The sequence below is a fragment of the Triturus cristatus genome, chromosome 1_2 (assembly GCF_964204655.1).
Source record: "Triturus cristatus chromosome 1_2, aTriCri1.1, whole genome shotgun sequence".
NCBI classification, from domain to species: Eukaryota; Metazoa; Chordata; class Amphibia; order Caudata; family Salamandridae; genus Triturus; species Triturus cristatus.
In genome coordinates, this window is record NC_140580.1 from 346936855 (window position 1) to 346942854 (window position 6000).

Genomic DNA, 6000 nt, shown 5'->3' on the forward strand with positions numbered 1-6000 from the left:
GTGCAGCGAAAGGGAGAGGGGAGATAGGGAAAATGGGAAGCGAAAAACAGGGACAAGACAGAGTGATGTAGAGAAGAAGAGGGCAACTGGAGAGAGGAGAGGGGGGACAAAGAGAAAATAGGGATGCGAGAGAAGACAGGGAGAGATGAAGAGGGACAAAAATGAGGAGAAAGAGAGGAGTAGGAAATAAGGTAGCAAGGAGATGGAAGACAGGGCATAAAGGAAGAACGCAAAAGGAGAGACAAACACATGGGAGCACAAAGGTACACATGGGAGGATGAGAGAGGAGATGGGGATGACAAGGGATGAGTAAGGGAAGCGAGGAAGAGGAATAAAGAGTGAATAGAGGAGCAAAGGAAGCGATGGAGCACTTGGCCTCGCAACGCAATCTCTTGGTAAAGTAAGCAAAGATTTTTCCCCATAGGTAGTATGGACCTTTGTTAGCTGATATGAAGCATTGAAAGGGAGGAGACATCAACAATATATTTCTAGCTTGTGAAACTAATGTGACTCCACAACAAGAACTAGGAATCGCTGAATATAGTTAAAGAGTTTTATTTTTGTTTTTTTCTAATCGATCCAGTATATATGCGAACCAAAAGTAAGTTCAATAACGCAGCAATACATTGGGTATGCTGAAATATCTCAGTAGGTTAGGGAGCAGTAGTATAACATATTGAATTGCTATAACCACAATTGCATAGCTACATATTAAAGAAAACAGGTGTTCCACAAAGAAACTTCCTTTCTCTCTTCTCAACATAGATCAAGTATATGGTCATCTATCAAAGGTCTCCTATACGGGAGCATAGAAGCCGTCAGCATGATTAGACTTCAGCAGAAGTCTTGGAAAAAGAAAATAAGTGTTTAGCTTAAGGCTTCAAAGTGCAGGAATAATGCAAGCAGGGAGGTCTGCACCTCTGCAAGTCTAAAGGGACTCTGCATCTCATTCAACTGTGAGAACCCCAATTTAAAAGTAACGGGAGATTCAGAAACTAAGTCTAAAGGGACTCTGCATCTCATTCAACTGTGAGAACCCCAATTTAAAAGTAACAGGAGATTCAGAAACGTCCTTATCTCCGTTCACACCACCACAGAAAAATCAGACCAATCTGTCCCTTACTTGAGTGAATCTGCAAAATCGCCTCAATTTTCCCAATACAAGGAACTGAGACAGAGATGGCCATTCTCAACCTTGAACATTTTGTCATCTTGGTACATGATGAACAGAGGGCCTCTTTCAGCCATTGTTTCTCCACGTTCACTGCCAAGCTTCCCTCCAGACCTCTCTATCAGAAGTCTAATTCAGACAGTAAGCCTTTCTCTAGCTAACTTAATCATGATAATAAACCTGCAAAGAAAAGAGAAAACATGCTGGCAGAGCAAAATGCATCTCAACTGAGGCCGGTAGTCAGGCTAACTTTAATTAAGCATATGTGCAATTCGAATACATGGTGATACATGTAACTTTAGGAATGAATGTAAAATGTGAATAAAAGAATACATGTTTACATGTGCAAATATAACTTGGTGTGTAAGTGAATAAAGAATGCATGTTTACACGTTTAAACAAAACGTTAGAGCAAGTGTAACACAGTTTCTAGTCTCTACAGTAAATACATTTAATTAATGCGTTTATATGTTTCACACACATTAATATAGTTAAGACACACAGTGAATATAATGTCAAATTCACGTATAAAATTGCATTTCTGTTACTTGTAAGGGTGGAGTCTAACTTGCGCTGCTTCAGAAGTGAGGAGGAGGAATTAAGGTGGTAAGCAAAAGAGCAGAGAGGAAGAGGAGTAGTGGAAGAAAGGAATAAAAATGCAGCACTCATGAGAAACAAACATAGGATGGGAAAGGCAGGAATGGGGGCATAGAGGAGAATTTATGCAGGGAGGAAGAAAAAAATGAGGGGTAGAAGTTGTAGAGAGAGGGACAGGAGCTAACAGAGAACAGGAGGAATGAGAGATGAAGCGGCATAGAGAGGAGAAATAAAGCAGGAAAGGGAGGAAGAGGAGCAAAGGGGTAGCCAATAGAGAAGGTAGGTGAGAGAAAGAAAAGCAAAGAAAGGAGAGAGGATATAGGGGCACAGGGAAGATGAGAAAATAAAAAGAGCAAATGGAGGAGAGGCTACAAAATAAAGCAGGAGAACAGCAAAGTTAAGCGAGAACGCTAGGAAGGAGAAGAAGAGATGTTAATAGGGTTGCATGGGAGCAAAGGAAGGGAGAAGATATGGAAGATTGAGAAACAGGTGTAAAGGAAGGAATTTGTGGAGAGAGGAAGAGAAGCAAAGGAAGAGGAGAGAAGGAAGGAGGCAGAAGCTGAGGAGAGAGGAAGAGGGTAAATGAAGGAGAAAAAAGATAAGGGATGTAGATAGAAGTAAAAAGGGGAGAGCAGAGAGAAAACAGGGAAAGAGGAGCAAAGGAGGGGACAGGGAGCTGCAGGGTAAGAGGAGCAAAGGAATAGATGAGGGGAAGTAAGGGTTGAGAGAGTACAAAGGGAAAGTACAGATGAATAGAAAAAAAGTAGAGGATCAGAGGAAAAAGAAAATGGGTGATAGGAAAGAGAAAATGGAGAGAAGAATGAGAAATCATAGCAAAGAAGGAAAGACCAGAGAAAAGAGTGTGGAAGTTGGTGAGTGATGGGAAGAGAAGTAATACAGATCTTTGGTGAAAGAGGAGGCTGAGAGAGGAAGAAAAGGAGATATACATTTAACAAGGGGACACACAGGAGGAAGGCAGCCATGGCAGAGTGTAGGAAGGAGAGAACCATGGAGGTAAGAGAGTAATGCATAAGAGGAGTAAAGGTAGAAGGCAGAGACATAGACAGATGAGGAAGAGGAAACAAAATAAAAGGAAGTAAAAGGAGTTGGAGGAAGAGTAGAGGTAGGAAGGAAAACACACACAGTAGGTGATGAAGCAGCAAGGAAGCAGATAAAGGAAGGGATAAGGTCAAGCACAGTGAGGATGAACATGTGAGAAGAGGGATAGGGTAGAGGGTATGGGAAAACAAGCTGGCCAAACATCAGTGGTTGTTGGACAGGAAAGAAATTGGAGAAGGTCAATATCACTATTGTGGTGCTTAGTTTACAAGCAAAATGAATTGGACCTCCTCCGAGAGCAAAAGTATACAAAGCACCTGTGAGAATGAGGTCAATATATATTTCTCAGAAATTAGGAAAAAGAGTCTCTATGAACATAGAGTGGCATTTTGAGTGAAAAACCATTCAATCCTCTAATAGAGTTCAGAGTTCTTATCAGAAAGACTGCTTCAAGGTAAACTGTGGGAAATGTATTTCATGGTTAACAAAAAAATATCTAAGCAACAACGAAGCTTGGAAACTGTTGTTGAGAAAAATGTCATCAACATGGTCAGTATATATGGTCATGGTACTCGTTGAAGAATGCTGGAGGGCAATCATTCAACACTCTTTAGCATTAGAAGGGAGAGATACATTTACCAACATTCTAATTCCAAACTAACATCCTAATTCCAATCTAACATTCATAGAGCTTGTTAATGAATATTAATAAAAATAAATAAACTGAAGAAGGCTGTAAAGCATGCATGTAGTTCACCAGAAGAGCTCTTTGTTAATGATTTGATAAACTGTCAGCAACTATATAGGTTGAATTGAGTATGTATCAGAGTAAGACCTGGCAAAATTCAATTTGATCATATATCACTGACTGGTTATGATGTTTGCTGCTTCATGCATAATTTTAAAACAACGTGCCAATAAAATGGATTCTAGTATGATTTCCACATATATTGTGCATGTGGAATATGTGGAATCTGATCTTGGCAGATATTTTACCTTCACTATTTAATTTACAAACTCTTAAGCAATATAAAATGCAGTTTCTACACCTTGTTTTTTAAAGAATAGTATAGGAAGAACAGTGAGGCAACTAAGCAATTGTATAGGGCTAAAAGTCTAAACATTTGTTATTAATTTGAATATTTGTGTGCATTTTCAAATGGAAAATAAGAGTTGCTGGAAATTGAGTGGAAGCTCTTATTAAACACAAAGCAATTAACCCTTAAGCTAAAAAAGGGAGATATATACCAGTAGTAAAGATGAGAGGGAGGAAAGAGAGTTTTTAACCATTTGAAGTGGAAGATAAAGATGGAGAGAACCAATGAAGGGAATGTAGGGGATGTAGAGAAAAGATCAAGACAAGGGATCACACATAATTAATGTTCAAATGTACTTAACATTTATTTACAGCTCTTCATTCAAACTTTTGTAACTCTATATATGGATGAAACTCAACGGATTCCAAGAATTTACTAATGTTTTATAACTTCTAAGGGATTGTTATAAAAGCAACTCTAAATTGAAAGTATCGCAGTTTTCACTCCTACATGGATTATGGGAGCTTTAAAAACATAGAACATTGTTTTGATCAGTTTCTTATGTAGACAAAGATGTCAACCATTTCCCACTTTGGTGCTTAATGTGTACATCAAGAAAATTATACTATCACCACTTAAGCAACATGTAAATTATGTCCATCTTTAGTGTTTTTATAAAATTAATAATAGTTCTATGAAGTTGTTCCTTAGTTCGCTTCTTAAAAAGAAATACATTATACATGAAACACAAAAATTCAACCAAATATGTAATTCAAGTTTTATTAGCAAAGGTTTTTTCTTTTTTGTCTGTGCAAATTAACACATTTGCATATGCTTGCAAAAGCACCCCTCGAGGTGCTGACTATCTTAAAAAACTCTCATTTCACCACACAAAAAAGTTATCATATACAGTGAAGTCAAGGTACTGAAGGAGAAAGAAAAACTTCAGTGACTCTTGTTATACCAAATATCTAAACTGTATCCTGTACGGTGTCATTGCTCTCAGCATGAAGAATGAACAGAGTCAAGTTACGTCCATTGCACATATAATTATTTCCTTGATCTCTCCAATACTTATTCTTCTAATTAAAGGAGGAAATCTGTAGTGTTGTATATGTGTCTCTAGCTATCGTACAAACTCCCCTATGTACTTTCCAGTGGATTTATGAATGGACCAGGGAGAAAAAATAATAAGCTGGTTGGGGTTCCCAAAGATTTTTTTGTGAATTTTCAGTGAAATGTAAATTATTGGGCAACGTGGTTTAGTCTATATAAGTGTTGTTTAGATTTCTCTATGATCCACTGTTGTTCCACAGCCTAAATATGATGGTCTAATATTTTCATTGGAAATCCTTTGTTAGCCTCAAGTAGACATTTGTTTTGTTGAGATGTTCTTGTATGTTTTAATTGTACATGCTGCAAATTGTCATAACAATGGTATTGCCTCTCTGGATATTGTAAAGACAATGGGCCCCATTCACTATGGTAAATTTACATATGCACATTTACTCACATGTAAATATACTCCTTAACGTAACTGTAAGTTAACCCTTTTTTGCTATTCACCATTTCCGAAAGTTGATTTAAACCCAGTAGCAGACCTACATGTTCACAGCCCCTAAAGTCAAGGGATAGCAATCTAAGACAGATTTTACAACTGTACAATTACTACTAGTACCGCTTCATACATAAGTGGAGCCATGGTAGAAATCTCCCTATCTCAAAGTATAGGGAAAAAATAAATGAAGATTATGAATTCTGAAAAAAATTATAAAAAATATTGTAAATGCAAAATAAAAATTTAAATTCGTAAAATTAAACAGTTAATAAATAATGTGATAGTTCAAATATACACTTTTAATTCATAACTATTTTTTAAACAAATTAAAATAAAAATTCTCACTAGCATGTCAATATTTAGTTAATATTTTGTCTTACTACATAAAATTTAAAGTTGTGTTTTTTATGAAGTTAAAATAATTTAAAAAATGTATTAAACATGTATTTTAATATGTTTAAGAATAAATACATAAATGGTCTACATTATTAAATATTTAACACTAAAACAATTAATATATATATTTACCTAATATATTATAATATGAATTATACACACATACGCATATAACAGGTAAC